Raw genomic sequence first — 18,668 nt, forward strand, 5'->3', positions numbered from 1 at the left:
CTGCTGATATGGGTGTTGATGAAGTAGTTATCTGCTGCTGATATATGTGTGGATGAAGTAGCTGTCTGCTGCTGATATGGGTGTTGATGAAGTATAGTTATCTGCTGCTGATATAGGCATGATAGGTGTGGATGAAGTAGCTGTCTGCTGCTGATATAGGTGTTGATGAAGTATAGTTATCTGCTGCTGATATAGGCATGATAGGTGTTGATGAAGTAGCCGTCTGCCACTGATATGGGTGTTGATGAAGTAGTTATCTGCTGCTGATATAGGTGTGGATAAAGTAGCTGTCTGCTGCTGATATGGGTGTTGATGAAGTATAGTTATCTGCTGCTGATATAGGCATGATAGGTGTGGATGAAGTAGCTGTCTGCTGCTGATATAGGTGTTGATGAAGTAGCCGTCTGCCGCAGATATGGGTATTGATGAAGTAGTTATCTGCTGCGGATATAGGTGTGGATGAAGTAGCTGTGTGCTGCTGATATGGGTATTGATGAAGTAGTTATCTGCTGCTGATATAGGTGTGGATAAAGTAGCTGTCTGCTGCTGATATGGGTGTTGATGAAGTACCTGTCTACTGCTGATATTGGTGACGATGAAGTAGTTCTCTGTTGTTGATATGGGTGCTGATGAAGTAGCTGCCTGCTGCTGATATGGGTGTTAATGAAGTATAGCCCGCTGCTGCTGATATGGGTGTTGATGAAGTAGTTATCTGCTGCTGATATAGGTGTGGATGAAGTAGCTGTCTGCCGCTGATATGGGTGTTGATGAAGTAGTTATCTGCTGCTGTTGAAGTAGCCGTCTGCCGCTGATATGGGTGTTGATTAAGTAGTTATCTGCTGCTGATATAGGTGTGGATGAAGTAGCTGTCTGCTGCTGATATGGGTGTTGATGAAGTAGTTATCTGCTGCTGATATAGGTGCGGATGAAGTAGCTGTCTGCCGCTGATATGAGTGTTGATGAAGTAACCCGCTGCTGCTGATATGGGTGTTGATGAAGTAGTTATCTGCTGCTGATATAGGTGCGGATGAAGTAGCTGTCTGCCGCTGATATGGGTGTTGATGAAGTAGTTATCTGCTGCTGATATAGGTGCGGATGAAGTAACTGTCTGCCGCTGATATGGGTGTTGATGAAGTAGCCCGCTGCTGCTGATATGGGTGTTGATGAAGTAGTTATCTGCTGCTGATATAGGTGCGGATGAAGTAGCTGTCTGCCGCTGATATGGGTGTTGATGAAGTAGTTATCTGCTGCTGATATATGTGTGGATGAAGTAGCCGTCTGCCGCTGATATGGATGTTGATGAAGTAGTTATCTGCTGCTGATATAGGTGTGGATGAAGTAGCTGTCTGCTACTGATATGGGTGTTGATGAAGTAGGTATATGCTGCTGATATAGGTGTGGATGAAGTAGCTGTCTGCTGCTGATATGGGTGTTGATGAAGTAGTTATCTGCTGCTGATATAGGTGTGGATGAAGTAGCTGTCTGCTGCTGATATGGGTGTTGATGAAGTAGTTATCTGCTGCTGATATAAGTGTGGATGAAGTAGCTGTCTGCTGCTGATATGGGTGTTGATGAAGTAGTTATCTGCTGCTGATATAAGTGTGGATTAAGTAGCTGTCTGCTGCTGATATGGGTGTTGATGAAGTAGTTATCTGCTGCTGATATAAGTGTGGATGAAGTAGCTGTCTGCTGCTGATATGGGTGTTGATGAAGTAGTTATCTGCTGCTGATATAGGTGCGGATGAAGTAGCTGTCTGCTGCTGATATGGGTGTTGATGAAGTAGTTATCTGCTGCTGATATAGGTGCGGATGAAGTAGCTGTCTGCTGCTGATATGGGTGTTGATGAAGTAGTTATCTGCTGCTGATATAGGTGCGGATGAAGTAGCTGTCTGCTGCTGATATGGGTGTTGATGAAGTAGTTATCTGCTGCTGATATAAGTGTGGATGAAGTAGCTGCTTGCTGCTGATATGGGTGTTGATGAAGTAGTTATCTGCTGCTGATATAGGTGCGGATGAAGTAGCTGTCTGCTGCTGATATGGGTGTTGATGAAGTAGTTATCTGCTGCTGATATAGGTGCGGATGAAGTAGCTGTCTGCTGCTGATATGGGTGTTGATGAAGTAGTTATCTGCTGCTGATATAGGTGCGGATGAAGTAGCTGTCTGCTGCTGATATGGGTGTTGATGAAGTAGTTATCTGCTGCTGATATAGGTGCGGATGAAGTAGCTGTCTGCTGCTGATATGGGTGTTGATGAAGTAGTTATCTGCTGCTGATATAGGTGCGGATGAAGTAGCTGTCTGCTGCTGATATGGGTGTTGATGAAGTAGTTATCTGCTGCTGATATAGGTGCGGATGAAGTAGCTGTCTGCTGCTGATATGGGTGTTGATGAAGTAGTTATCTGCTGCTGATATAGGTGCGGATGAAGTAGCTGTCTGCTGCTGATATGGGTGTTGATGAAGTAGTTATCTGCTGCTGATATAGGTGCGGATGAAGTAGCTGTCTGCTGCTGATATGGGTGTTGATGAAGTAGTTATCTGCTGCTGATATAGGTGCGGATGAAGTAGCTGTCTGCTGCTGATATGGGTGTTGATGAAGTAGTTATCTGCTGCTGATATAAGTGTGGATTAAGTAGCTGTCTGCTGCTGATATGGGTGTTGATGAAGTACCTGTCTACTGTTGATATTGGTGACGATGAAGTAGTTCTCTGTTGTTGATATGGGTGCTGATGAAGTAGCTGTCTACTGCTGATATGGGTGCTGATGAGGTTGCTATCTGCTGCTGATAAAAATTATGCGTGTGAAGTAACTGTCTACTGCTGTTATGGGTGTTGTTGAAGTAGCTGTCTTCTGCTGATATGGGTATTGATGAGGTAGCCCTCTGCTGCTGATATGGGTGTGGATGAAGTAGCCGTCTACTGCTGATATGGGTGTGAATGAAGTAGCTGCTTGCTGCTGATATGGGTGTGGATAAAGTAACTGTCTACTGCTGATATGGGTATTGATGAAGTAGCCTTCTGCTGCTGATATGTGTGTTGATGAAGTAGTTATCCGGCTGATGGGTGTTGACGAAGTAGCCTCCAGCTGCTGTGGATGAAGTAACCGTCTGCTGCTGATATGGAATTTGAGTTCATTTCAGGAGTTCAGGAATTTGATGAAGTAACTGTCTACTGCTGATAAGAGTATTGATGAAGTAGCCGTCTACTGCTGATATGGGTGTTGATGAAGTATATAGCTGATGCTGCTGATATATGTGTGTTGATGAAGTAACTGTCTGCTGCTGATATAGGTGTGGATGAAGTATTTAGCTGATGCTGCTAATATCTACTGCATCTATTGCTGATAAATGGGTGTTGATGAAGTAGCTATTTCCTGGTGATAATATATGTTGATGAAGTGGGTATCTACTGCTGATACGGGTGTTGATGGGGTGGTTATATAATGGGCAAAATGGATATCTTCTGTTGATACAGATGTTGAAGAAGTGTAGCTATCTGTTGATGTGGTGCATAAACTCTAATTACTGTAAAATTATATAATTTATGACAGTCACAGTCTCGATCAATTTATATATAATTTCATTTACCAAATTAACAGCATTAACCCCATTCCAGTCATAATTTTAAAACGCTCTTTTTTCCATCTTTGTAAATACAGACGGTAAAAGACCTTTCAACCCTCTTTATAAACCATGTTAACAGTCATAACAGTACCTGTACTGGTACGTGGCTGCATTCAATAATGTAGCGACGAAATTATGTTTTATTGAATTTTGTTACTAATTGAGTTGTGTTTAATTATACTCGGAACAGAGTCAAGCGAACTATCGATTTGTTGCCTGCATTTAGACAGGTATTGCGTACATGACGAGGTTTGACCTTGATAAATTGTATGTTAGGCCTAAAGCCATAATGCACGATCTTATAATATGAAATTGGTAAACTATTTTAAAACCTGAATGTTTGCTAGATTTTGTAATGTTTTCATCTCCCCGTCAGTCCGAAACACCGTCAGTCCGAACCACCGTCACTCCGAATTTTTAGGTTTAGCGTTAGGGTTAGGGTTAGGAACTCTAATCCTATCCCTAAACCATGGTGTCAAACATAAGAGCGATATGCAAAAGCCATTTTGAGATCTTGGCCTATACTTCAATAACAACTTGCAATTGATCGTGTCGCATTAACTGTAAGCAACGTTTGTTAACGCAAATCCAATGTCCGAATCAACAGAAATTTTGGAAATAAGTTTTTCCTGGATATCTGTTGAGCCATACCCTAAAAAGAGGATCAAGAAATACCGTAAGTCTTCCTTAGAACCCATTTAAGCGGCCAAAATTTATTCAATGGGGTTTCTTTCGCTTTACCTCTGTATTTCGGCTTAAAATGGACGGAAACAGTTAGGCTATATTACTAATATTAGTTCACGATTTTGGGTATTGTATAACAACATTTAAATTGAACGGTAATCGTACACTAATACAATTTAATGATAATTTATGTTGAAAGGTTAAAAAAATAACCTTTTGCAATCAGGTCCTGTGTATGTTTCCACATAGAACAATCTGGTTAAACAAATATTATTATGAAATTTTTATTGCAGTAGTACCCTGGAATATTATATTTTCACGCCAAATTACAGCGGATGTCATGCATGCCATAGGTGAAATGCATTCACTAAGTGAATCCGAGTGAACATGCATATACCAAATGGATATTAAAATGTGCGATCAAAAACAAACTGAAGCTTCATGGAGTGGAACTTAAAGTCATAATGAACGATCTTTTTTCAGAATTTACCGTTATTGTTTTCAAAACCGATTTTTTGGCATATTTGTAATACTTACACATGTTCTAACTTAAATCTATGAGCAAACTGTCAAATTCGTCCTATTTGTAGTAAAACGGGACGATTTTCTGTTGGTCCGACATAAAGCCATAATTTTTTAGATTATGACTTTATGTCGGCCACGATCGCAAACCGTAGTCTCCTACAAAACTAGCTTGGTTACGCTCCCTCCACATGTGGAGGGAGCGTAACCAAACTGGCCGCGTAGGAGACTAACTTTGAGGCCGCACTCGCTGTCCTAATCCAAATAGTGCGAGATGTTTCGAGTGTAGAGGTTAAGTTTATGATGTTGTTTCTTTGCAAATTCCCAATGTTTTTCGCGTCCAAATGTATTGGGAACTTTCATAACGATTGCATAATATCATTTTAGAAGAAGAAAAAAATCTAAAAATTTGAAAAGATCGTACATTAAGCTTTAAGGCTATTTATCATGCTCATAAAAGAAAAAAGTTAAGTCCTATTATAAATGGCCTATCCGTGACGATAATGATATACACGAACAAACATGCACATTCCAAAATCAGACGTCTATTTTTCAATCGTAGGCCTATTGTATAAGCCTAGTATAGGCTTGAGCATTACATCTTACAGACCCTAGTAAAAAAATTAAAAAAACATCATGTCTATTAACACAAACATGTGTGGGCGTCAATCCTGGGCGTATACAGGGGAACATGTCCCCAACGCTTCAAAGAAGGGTAACACAATATCTAAATAAAATCCCCCCTCCCCCATGCAAGGTACATATCATTTTGATTTAGAGAAAACACAAAATAATAGCCAGCAAACACAAACAATGTTCTTAAACGTTAATTCAAAACGTTTTAATAACCTTTAAATGTCGGGTTATATAAAGGTCATCCGTTTTTAAAACGTTATTGTAAAATATTTTAGGCAAATATTTTGTCGTCACTTTTGAGACTCCGTTTAGAATATTTTGCATCAAGTTTTTAAAAAGTATTTTTGAATGTTATTAAAAGGTTTTATACCCTTTATATAAGCCGACATTTAAACGTTTTTTGATCTATGCTACTCCAATTTCTGAGCGGCACATCCAGACGCCTCAAAGGCAAAATATATCTGCCCCCCCCCCACACACACACGCCCCTACCCCCACACACTTCGCCAAAGGCTCTTACACAAACAAAATCATACTCACCGCCGCTCCACTCCAAATCGGCCATGCTATTTTAGCAAATGCACACTTTAGTGAAATTGCTATGGATCCTAAAATAATGGAAAGTAGAGCACATATAATCTGTACTGTGCCTGTGATAATGGCTGGTAATGTCGACATCTTGAAATGTGTTACCTGAGAAAATAAGCAGATAAATGAATTGGAATTACAAGAATGAAAAACATATAATTGACATGTGCAAAAACACTATTTTTAGCACTTTTATTTGATAACAGAAGGACATTCCTCGCATCCAGAATGCAATTTGATGTGTCTGATGTGCTTGCTCTCATCAGTCTCATGTCCCACCAAAAATACTGTACTAGAAACGTTGCTATCCGATCCCTTAAGTCCTTACATTGTTTATCTTTACAGACACGAGCACCATGATGGCTCACCGTGGTTGTTTAGAGCTTTAATCCGCATCTCATATGCCCAAAAATAAGCGAATTCATCTTTGTTTCACATGTAAAGCAGCATTTTACATTACTAATTAGTAATTCTTGAAATTATTTCATACTGAGTATAGTGAATCTCGATTTTGCATAGATTTTCCCAATACGTGTGACATAAAGAGGGCATATGAAATCAAAACATTAATTGACCACATCACCATGGTAACGAATCATTGATAATACCCTTAATGCGACCCCGGTAATGCAACAAAATACACCATAATTCAACAACAGTATATTTGAGTTACAGGGACATTCGCAGATTCGTCAAGCCCAAACTATCCCCATCCCATGTCATTACTTTGCAGTTTTAGAAGTAATGTACTACTTCATCAAAACACAGATCTGCATTCTTACACAATCATGGTGCTATGATAATCAAATAAATATGTGCTAAATCTACAATATTTGACGTTTTGGTGTAGAGGTTCGACATGTTTTGTTTTTTTAGTGAAGACGTTTAATAACATATATCATCAATTCATCAACAATGATCTACAACAAATGTGAGTAAATACACTACTTCATCAAATAAAAATACAGATCTACAGAAAATAGCTGAAAATGTAGCAATACACTATACTCATTAAATATGTCAACATGTTGATAAGGCCGTATAAAATTAATGTTTTGGTTCTCGTCCAGAGGATTTTCATGAATTGATGAGGGAGGGAGGTTTTTTTTTTTTTTTTTTTTTTTTTTTTCAATGTAAAATTAGCATTGTCAGTAGTTTTCGGTCTTCTCCAACAGTGCTAGAGGAAACGATGAGGCCCTTTTTTTTTTTTTTTCAAATGTGAGATTCTGAGGATAAACCCCTAGAGTACCACAAAAAGACTTGGAAGTGATGCTTGTTCTCTAATAAACTTATTTATATGTATGAAGATTTCATAAATCATTCCAAAGTCTAAAAAATTGAAAAATCTAAAAAAAAAAAAAAATCTGACAAATCCCAGAAATTGAGGAGGAGGGACGAGAACCAAAATATTAATTTTACACGGCCTAATACTTACAATATACCTTCACACTAAACTAAACCCCTGCATCACTAACCAAAAACCGATAGCCCTTACCCCATGGGCCAACCTTAAACCCTAACTTTAAAGCAATATTATAACATTTTCAAACAAAATAGATTAGCATTTCTTTGCCATAAAATGTTAGCTTTTACTGTCAGATATATCCCTTTTATTTTTGAGCCGAACAACTACGGCAAAGCAAAGAAAATTGGAATTTACTACCAGCGCACATGTCGCCAATACGTACCACTCCTTCGGTCATGTTGTGGTACGACCCTTTGTTGTGTACATCACCGTCGCGCACGCCGTACATACTGTGTGTTATGAACATCGTGTATGCGTTCGACTAACAATTCCATCGTAATAATAAAGGGCTGAATCAGCCTTTTATTCAAAATCTCTGATTTTGACAAAACTACAGCACCTAGAGTCTTGATTTTTGCAGGCTATATTGGTTTAATAAAGTACAATTTAATCGTGTAAAAAATGAATTAAAAAAATTCAGTGAGGGCGTCCTCCTCAGCAAATGTTATAATATGGCTTTAAACAAGATTATTATTGACCTATTATAATTTTGTCAAACAATTTTTATTTAACAAACCGTTCCTAATTTTAAAAATTCAGATCAAGTGAAGTAAACATAAGTCATTTGGTAAAAAGTGAGAATGAAAATACATTTTGTTAAGAATTTTCAATCAACTTTTAGCATGCTTGAAATAAAATAACACTAACATCCTATTAGCTCTTGTTGAGGTTATTTTGGTATCTTATTATGCTTAATATAGACGTTATAATTATATTCAAGTAAGCAGAAAATCATACCGAGTATAAACAAGCGATCCCACACAAAAGGAGAAAATTGGATGTCAACCAATTGATTGGATTTGTTCGAGTTTTGACAAGCCTGGATAACGCAAGAAAGCCATTTCCATTGGGGTCCATTTGAAAACCGGGACGGGTTGGGAACAGACAGTGGTTAACACCCTATACTTTTCGAGACTGGCTGTGAGATGCATGTACAGGTATGCCTCGTTGATCTCTGCACACGGGACCGACGGCTTAACGTCCCCTCCGAAGGACGGAGTACTTTCATCCAATTCTTAGTGAAACATGGGGAGAGCGGAAGTCTGATATTTAATAATCTACAGAGGTTGCCAATCAATTTCAGACTTTTTTTCCAAGTCAATATCCCAGCAAATCGCCACCGCCTGGAATTGAACCCGGGAACTCATGCACTAAAGACAAGTACCCAAACCATTGCGCTACGATCTCCATAATCGGATTGTTTCGAATAAAAAAAGGTGATAAATAAAAACAAAGATAAGTAAGTTAACTAAAGAGATTTTTCACCCGTTTCTTTCCTCTTCCTCTTTTAGTTTTAGCCCAATTTATTTTCAGAAGATAATTACATTTCAATCATGTTTGTATACAAAAAAATAACGTTTAATTACTTCGCGAACATGTTTGTAAACAAACAAGCGAACGGAAAACAATCCGCCCCAACAGGCACAATAAGAAAAATTCAACTGAATAAACATTAGGGTACATATTGTTTTTAAATCATCAGATACAATGATATCAAAACAAGCAATAAAAAAAGAAATAAATAACGTGTACTTCGCGAACATGTTTGTAAACAACGGAAAACAAACCGCCTCAAAAAGCACAATAAAATATTATATAGACTATAAACAACGTATTATAATTTATTTAAATCATCGGATACAACGAAAACAAAACAAGCAATAAAAATAAACAAACAAAAACAAACTTACGTTATGCCAAATTTGTTTGCAAATTCGTTGCACAGTATGCGGCATTGTGATAACCATTTTTGTACGTCTATTGTTTTGAGCTGTTTGACAATTAATTTTAGACATGCGTCCTCGACAGACTTCTACACAATTATGTTAATGTTAATGCAAAGGCAGACATTGTCTTATAAAGAGACTATAAAGTTTGAGCACCCCTAGCTTGGTAGAAATTTGTCACCATGTCCCACCCCTTTCGATAAACATGATAAAACATCGATGCACTTTGAGTTGGGGTGTGGCCACAAAAAATTCCACCATGACTTTTGGTGAACCTTAATGTGCACATGGGCACGCCGTGTTTAAATCACGTGAAAACCAAAGCCTGCATCTTCGTTGGCACATTGCCACTCGTATTTTCTCTCTACTATATTTCATTTGTTTTTGTATACCCATTATCTCCTTCTTAATTTTGGTTCTTTAGGCCTTTACTTTGTTGCTCCAAGAAAGTTGTTCCGAAACTTCCCCTTTTTTCAAAGTTTTTTTGTGTAATCCTTTTGATACGAATTTGAAATGAAATGAAGAATTAGGTTACTGGTTACCGTGGTTACCAGGTGTACAGAGGAAAAGCTTGATTGTTTCTTTTGTTTGTTTGTTTGTTTGTTTATTTATTTATTTGTTTGAATTGCTCCATGCGTAGACACACTCGGGTCCTGGTGGGACCAGGCTCAAACAAGACGCTTCATAATAACATCTACCCTGTATAGCAAACACACAAATGTTTTAAAACGTTCTAAACAGTCTGGTCCGTCCTGGTTTTCCGCGACCGCTTTGGTCACTAATTTCCGTGATATTCGGGCAGCGACATCTACCGGTTTTCACTGACCAATTCAACGTGGGATGCGGCTGAAGGTCACCAGCGTTCATTACAAGTCAGAGTTGGGTCAAAGGGCGATCGCGGAAAGTAGTGACCGCTCGTAAAATCAGACGAAACCGTGGAAACGAAGCATGATTTAAATGCAAGGCCGATCGAATAGAAATTTTATCATGGGAAGTTGCTTGAGTGTGAAAACAGCACGGCCGATTCACACTACTCTTGTTATCGGCCTTAATGAAGAAGTTTCATTTGATATACCCCGGTCAGATCAGAGCCCCAATTGCAATGATATTCAACATCATGTGGAAAATATGAATTTTAAATTAATGAGCATATTTTGATGAAAAAAAAATGCGTGAATCAAGCCGTAGGTCTACAGGAGATTGCAATAAAAATCGGGGCGAAAAGTGAAACACGACGGCCGGGTGTCTTGTTTAAATCCATCAGTTTTTTCGTTAACAAACCACCGGCCGCGTACAATGTGAAATCTACAGAATATAAGATCATTTTTTTAAAGGTTTGTCACACCAATACCACGAGGAAGCAATACAGATTGGTGTAAAAATCCACATTTATTATTATTTATAGATTAAAAACAATCTGTTCAATAATGCCGGTCTTGGCAAGAAAGAGGCGTGATTCGTGTATTTTTACCACGTGACTGGCCACAACCATATTTGGCGATGTAAAGTTGGATTTATACTCTATCGCTGAGCAAAGAGCGATTGATATCTGACCAATGAAAGTACCCGCTTTTCCTCTCCAACAAAAGCGAGCTTCCTCATCTGGGCTAAAAAATAATCGCTCGTCGATCAGCGGTGGAGTATAAATTTATTTTATGTAAACAAAGCCAGCCGATTTCCAAGGTCGAGTCGACGTGCGTAGAAATTATTCAGACATAGTAAAAATCTATCAAAATGCATGTTTTTCCTCATCATGATGTCCAGCATTCCATTTTGAAAGTCGAATATTGTAGATGGCGCTGCCGGATCATCACGGAAATTAGTGACCAAAGCGGTCGCGGAAAACCAGGACGGACCAGACTGCTAAACGTTGGGCTCGGTGGCTCAGTGGTACGGCCTTGGACTCATAATCTGAGAGCTTGCTCGACGTGCGTGGGTTCGAGTCCCCGTCCCACCTCCGTGTTGCGCCCTTGGGCAAGGCGCTTTGCCTCGCTTGCCTCACCCCACCCAGGTGCAATGGGAAGCTGTTATAGGGGTAGTCACAGTCGTTGTACTGATGGACCCTGCGCCACTTATAGGCTGCAAACGTGGTTCCGGCATATTCTAATGACGGCGGAATAAATGTAAAGCGCTTTGAGGCTGTTTACGGCATAAAGCGCTATATAAATTTATTTATTTACATTTATTTATTTATTTTATTTATATATAAACGCGTTATGGTTTGGTCAAAACATACGAAAAAACATTAAATTAACATTTTTAAAATGTTGTCAACATGTTAGTGCAAAATATTGTTTGACAAACATTTGTGCAAAATATTCATGTCAACGCATAACATTATGTTAGATTGTTTTGCAGCAAGTTTTCAAAAATATTTTCTGAATGTCATTAAAACGTTAATATAGCCTTTTATGTAAACCCGACATTTAGCGTTTTATGTAACACGTTTTGTGTTTGCTGGGACTGACTGCATGTCAATATTGTGTTAAAGATATTCGCAGCTTTTGCTTTGCAAAACTTGACAACAATCCAACTTGCATATTTTTGCGTTGAACTTTTTACACATGCACTCGGAAACACTCCCTTACCTCAGCTCTGCATACATGAGTGATGGGTATGTGCCTATCGGCGTCGGGAAGCAGGGACATATGGGTAATGTTGTTTCAAAGAGGTCATTGGGTAGAAGTTTTTTAAAAAGGAGACCACTGGGCAGAAAAGGAGGTTATTGACATTGCAGGCAATTTCGAAAAATGGAGCAAAATTCTCATTTGTTTCCAATTTTGCCAATTTATGCTAATACAAATGGCTAAAATAACAATATTTTTGTGTCATTTTGAATCATAGTGTAACGAAAATGTAAAAAAGGGTGGGGGTAGAACCAGTAGCGTAGTAGCCAGTACTTTTTCAGAGGGTGTGCAAGGGGGGTGCAAGACAACTTTTCAGGGGTGCAAACTTTGACGAGAATTGTCAACATGGGCTAAAAAGTCGGGTAAAAAGTACACAAAGGGCTTAAAATCAGCATATCAGGGCGGCCAGCATCCCACAGGGTCGACAAGAGGGGGGAAAGACTTCTCACAGGGGGGTAACTGCCCCTTTTGCCCCTGGCTACGCTACTGGGTAAAACGTTAAAAAACGGGTCATCAGATAAATTCGACTTTAAAGAAGGGGGCAAATTACTTACTCATCACTTCCATAGATGCGCCCGGACTCGCATTCCTTACTATCCTCTACTTAGAACACTACAAGAAACCGGTTGGGTAAAACATGTGACACAAGATGTAGGCCTACCCAGTGTTCTATAAGTAGGCGGAGCGAACATAGAAGAAAATGCACCTGGTAAAAAACTTGCCTAAAATAATATGGAAATGGCTAACATGACAGTGCTTAGAGTAGCTGCAAACATATCCGAATGAGATCATTCTGCTTGCTATGCCCCATATCGACGCGACAGAATGCCTGCAAGAGGTGCCTGCATGCAGCACCCATTTGGGTAATGTCAGTTTTTGTGTGTAGGGTACCCCCATGTTTTGGTGCGCATCATTTAAATATACCACACGATGTGATTATCCATTATAAACTTCGTCACACTCGTCATGTCGGGAAACCAAAATGTGTTATTGCCATTTATTAAACATAACAAAAGATTGTAAGTTTTACCCTGAAGTTGACGAATATGACAGAATATGCACTTTCCATTGCAAGATTTACTTTATAAACAGTAAACAAAAAATCAGCAACTTAAAGGGTCCAATGATAATCTTGAATGGCACACGGTGGACATAGCACGTGAAATACTATAACATTCTATCCAAGGGTTAATAAGTACACCGCGGAGGCACTAAAAGACCCAAATTACCCTCGAATTAAACTCTCACCTTTAAAACGTCTGTTGGGAGTCTAGGAGTTTGTCGCGCACCATGCCCCTTGAGTGATATAAAACCTAACTCCCGCCGACCAAACGATCACGACGACCCCCTATGACTGATAAAATTACCACCATTTTGCCATTCCAGAATTTCTTTTTGCCATTCCAGAATTTATACATATACCCTCATAACATTTGAGCAGATATTATCCAATTAATTTCTTGTTTCATCCATCCTTCCGTATAATTCATTCATTCATATTCTCCCATTAATTCGTTCATTTATTCGTTCATTCGTTCATTCATTCATTCATTCATTCGTTCGTTTGCTCGTTCATTTCATTCATCCATTCATTCATTCATTCGTTCATTCAATCATTCATGTGTTCATTCGTATTCGTTCGTGTAAATTCTCTTGTTTAATCGTATGTGTAAGCTCGTTTCTTTCTTTCTATTCTTTCCTGTCTTTCTATTCTTTCCTTTCTTTCTATTCTTTCTTCCTCAACACTTTTATATGTATGTGTAAGCTCGTTTCTTTCTTTCTTTCTTTCTTTCTTTCTTTCTTTCTATTCTTTCCTTTCTTTCTATTCTTTCATTTCTTTCCTTTCTTTCTTCCTCAACACTTTTATATGTATGTATAAGTTCGTTTCTTTCTTTCTTTCTTTCTTTCTTTCTTTCTTTCTTTCTTTCTTTCTTTCTTTCTTTCTTTCTTTCTTTTTTCCTTTCTTCCTTTCTTTCTTCCTCAACACTTTTATATGTTCCTTCAACATGTTCAATCAATGTCATTTGCATGGAATTTCCTTAACAGTGGGAGTAGTGTCACCTAACTTCAAGAGCCTCTCATGTATTTCACAGCGCTGGTCAATCAGCATGAGTTACATCCGATCGATATTCTATTTCTCATTAATGTAATCATCAATTAAATTGGTCTCAATCAGAACATCAAAAATAGATTTGTGTCCTCTTTTTTCTTTCTTCTCACAGAAATATATACGGTATCTGTAATATTGACCGCATTCATGATATCATACAAGAGTTGCCTTTAAAAAGTACAATTACACAAAATATTTGAAAACGAACTATACGGTGAACCTGTATTATGATATTGATAAATTCCTTATTTCATTTACAAGAATGAATGGTATATCTGAGTGAGAAGGATTTTACTTCAATAATTAACAACTCATGATATATGCCCACAGCTCTCGCAGCCTTCAGGACTTTTAAGTGTTAAAACACAAATGACCATAACTTAACACAAATGATCGGGTATACATGCTCCCCGGGAAAGACCCCCTCTTTGGATTTCGCAGCTCCGAAAGACCCCCTAAATTTGAACAAAATAGAGCTCCGAAAGACCTTTAATTTTGATCAGCCTAAGACCCCTAGATTGATAGCTCATTCCTCACATTTTCGTGATTTTTTTTCAGCCAATTTTCATCCAGAAAGCCTTAAAAAGACTCTTGAATTTGACTGTTGGTAGCTCCAAAAAATCCCCTTTGATCGGTACGCCGCGCCGTCAGCTCCTTAAGACCCGCCACCCCAAAATTCCGGGGGAACATACCTGCCAAACATTTATGGGCCCCTCCTCCCGGTAAATATCATCATTGCCACCTCCCTCCTTTACGCATGCCAAATTTTGACAAGTGATGAGGAGTAGAAGCGATTGAAGGCCGAATAAATGTTTGGACATTTATTTAAACTATTTATTTATTATACATGTGTATGCAAAGATTGACTTTGACCATTGAACATCTCTGTCCCTGTTACGCTTGAGATAATAAACCGGAGACCTGCACTAAACTTGAACTTCTATTGACTTTTATTTTTGCCACAACATAAAGCCTATTAATGTGTCAGGTGCCTTGCTTGACTCGATTATAAGATGAAACCACTAAAAGTTACAGAGGGTACAAATCTTGTATATACATGCGGTTCTTGAACTCTCTAAATGTAAACAGAATGAACATGATGAAAATCACTTTTTGTGGATATATTAATTCACTCCAACGAAGAGTGAATTTCACAAGTGAACTCTTAAGAGCGAAATGAGAGTGAACTTTTGCTATTATATAAGAGTGATTTAAGGGGAGGGCCAAGATTTGTTGGCATGTCGAAAGGTGGTTTTTCTGGATGTTCTAGTTTAATCAAAACAACATTTGTTCCTTATATTCATGAGGTACACGAATGTACCTAATATGACATCCTTTTAATGTTATTATTATTTTTCATTGATACATTAGTTCATTTATTCAAATTAAATTATATTTTCTGATTGACATCTATGTATTTTTTTTCTATTGTCATATTTTGTTGTAACTTTGGGTGCCAACAGCCACACGCCTAGCGTTTTTGATGGTATCTACATCTCATGTATTTAAATTGTATTTGCAAAACTTTAGATATTTATAAAATTTTGTATTATTTTGTTAAACTCCTTCTATATATATATATATTTAAAATATGATATCTTGTAATATGATATATATTGTTATATGAGATGCATGGAAACAAATTAAATTGAATTGAATTAAGATGCTGTAAACTACCAAATCACAACAGTTTAAAATAGTTGTCATCACCATCATCATCAATATCATCATCATCATGTTGCCATCATTATCATCATCTTCATCTTCATCTTCATCTTCATCTTCATCTTCATCTTCATCTTCATCGATATCATCATCTTCGTCATCTGCAGCTACTAATATCACCATAATCTTCATCTTCTTCTTCTTCATCATCATCATGGCATCATCATCAGCTTCGTCATCTGCAGCTAGCACTTAACATCATCGTCATTTTCCAGCAGTTTCTTAATTTTACTTTAATTTCCTTCATCCTGCTCTCATGCATAAGTTTACATTTATCATTCTTAAAACAACATGTGGGTGTTATCGTGTTTTGGGTGTTTAATAAAAATGAATTGAAAAACAAAGAATAACACCAACCGGTGGAGTATTGTAATAAAAGCTTCAATTGCAAACCTCTTTCTTTTGACAGTCCATTCATCCATCGTTGATCCCTCGCAAGGGTAATGTTACGGTTATTTGCTATAGGCTCTTGCAAGCTTGTAATCATAGTAATACTGTATACAGATTTTTGCTATCAATTCCATAAGCTTCCATAAACGTGACGTGACTAAAACAGCGGAAAATTGAGTAAGAATATCCCACCCATAAAATCGCGTCATTTCTAAATTCACGCAGTACCAATGACCATTACCAAATAAATCTTGCTGCTATATACCGAATTGAATTGAATAAACTAAATTAAATCAGGGAAGACGTTATACATCTCTGATTGAATCTAATGGATGATTTATAATGCATTTTATACTGGGTTTCAGTTTCCCCTTCTCAGTGTAAATTTCAAGGGTTGTTTATAATATAATGAAAAAACAATCCTGCAATGTAATTGATGTATATCGAATTAGTTTCATTAGAGCAGTTCTCTGAAACATAAATATAATACATCATTTTTGCAATGAGCTGCTATTTCTGGGTTTTATTTATTTATTTATTTATTTATTTATTTATTTATTTATATTATTTATTTATTTATTATTATTATTTATTTATATTTATTTATTTATTTATTTATTTATTTATTTATTTATTTATTTATTTATTTATTTATTTATTTATTTATTTATTATTTATTTATTTAATCATTTATTTATTTGCGTGTGTTTTCTAATTAATTTTTTATCTAACATTTTCAAGTAAAAAAAATCGGGGGAGGGGGCAAGCACGGATGAAAAAAAAACCCTTGGAAATTAACACTTTCCTAAATAATCGACTGAGTAGGCTATATCGTATTTTTAAAAATTAGATCTTGTAAAATGTCAACAACTGCTTCAAGAGCCCACCACCGTGACGTCGTATATAAGAAAACTCTGAGCAAGCTCATTGAAACATTTGCATATATTATAATTTTACGTCACAAAACCTTCAGGAAGGGGCCAAATAACAGATATTTCAATTTAGTCTTCAATATTATTGGCAAGTGAACTGTTTATATTGGCAAGGAACGTTCCTATAGATTAGATTAGCTTAATTATTAGGCAAGTACGAAATTACATTGAACATGATTTTATTTAAACCGTAATTTAGGGACATGGTTGTATAAACTATAAATATAATACAATAACGTCAAATTACTTGTAAGACATACTAGCACTGACCTGTTCATCCGCGTCTGTCAACAAAAGCGTATTTTCCATGCATCCACCTGCACGAATTTCCTTAACAGCAATGCCTTAGTCATATATGCTACACGTAATTACGTGCAAAATTATCTTAAGACATAAAAAACAATACGGTTTTCTTTTACCACAACTGCCAATTTAGCTCAATTTCATAGTGTAGACTAAAACAGATGTATCATGATGTGATGAAAATTAATCGATTAATTAGAAACGTAATCGATAAAAGTACAGGTCCATTATGATTCCTTATACGGCAACGATTACCAGGATTGATTTATGACGTTGCGAATGTAGTAGCCAACTGGTGCAATGATGATAACTCGCATTGTAAAAATACGCTGCGTACTCAATGATGAGATGAGGAGTCGAAACCTTTTGTCTGCTGTTTGAAAGCGATGGAAGAATCATGATTGAGAACTGTTGGATGAACTTTGAAAAATATATATGAAAATATCCGCCTATTACACTGCAAAAACAAGTGTTTATATTTAAACACCATATTGTGTTTATCAGAGCAACACTTAATAAACACATAATTCATGTTAATGGTCAAACACTAATGTTAATTTTTTAACACTAATGTTCATAATTAACACTTGGTGTTATATTACAAACATTAGTGTTTGTAATATAACACCAAGTGTTAATTTATGAACATTAGTGTTAGACCATTAACATGAATTATGTGTTTATTAAGTGTTGCTCTGATAAACACAATATGGTGTTTAAATATAAACACTTGTTTTTGCAGTGTAGAATCTAGATATTGTTAGTATTGTTAGAATTGTTAGTTCACTATATATACTAAAATTACAATTATCAAAACGATTAAAAAATTACAAAAATGGGTAGAAAGGCGCATGCATAACATTCAGAACTTTTCATTTAAATTTATCGATTTATTGCAATGATTGGGGAGAAATATACCACGACAAAAATAACATTAATTTTGTCATTTGATGGCTCATTTCTACTGTGTATTTATTGTTAGAAATAAATATTCATATTTTGTTATTTTGGATGATCGTGACCATAACAAATTGTGTCATTTATGTTTTACGCTAATCATGCAAATAATAAGACGGTGACAGTATATAGCGCAACAATGAAAGCAAGTGACGGCAGAAGACAAAGAGTGATTGTATTGAAAGGAACGAGTTTCCATGATGAGCAAACAAATCTCAGCAACGTCATCCAATAACAAAGAGACGAGACGCGGCGTTTCATCTGAATTAATGGGTTTAATCAATTTTGTGAAACGAATTTTGACTTTGCTCATTTTGTTTTG

The 18,668-nt window shown here is 36.9% G+C and overlaps 1 long non-coding RNA gene across 1 annotated transcript in view; it reads right to left on the reverse strand.

Moving 5' to 3' along the window:
• The window catches only part of LOC140150805 (uncharacterized), a 29,525-nt gene extending 11,807 nt beyond the window's left edge, over positions 1-17,718 (reverse strand). Inside the window, exons 1-2 of the long non-coding RNA XR_011858849.1 lie at positions 17,357-17,718; positions 6,003-6,155 (exon numbers count right to left, since the gene is read on the reverse strand). This is a non-coding gene — a long non-coding RNA (uncharacterized lncRNA). The remainder of the gene's footprint in view (positions 1-6,002; positions 6,156-17,356) is intronic.
• Positions 17,719-18,668: the final 950 nt, after the last annotated feature.

Source organism: Amphiura filiformis, chromosome 4, assembly GCF_039555335.1.
Source record: "Amphiura filiformis chromosome 4, Afil_fr2py, whole genome shotgun sequence".
NCBI classification, from domain to species: Eukaryota; Metazoa; Echinodermata; class Ophiuroidea; order Amphilepidida; family Amphiuridae; genus Amphiura; species Amphiura filiformis.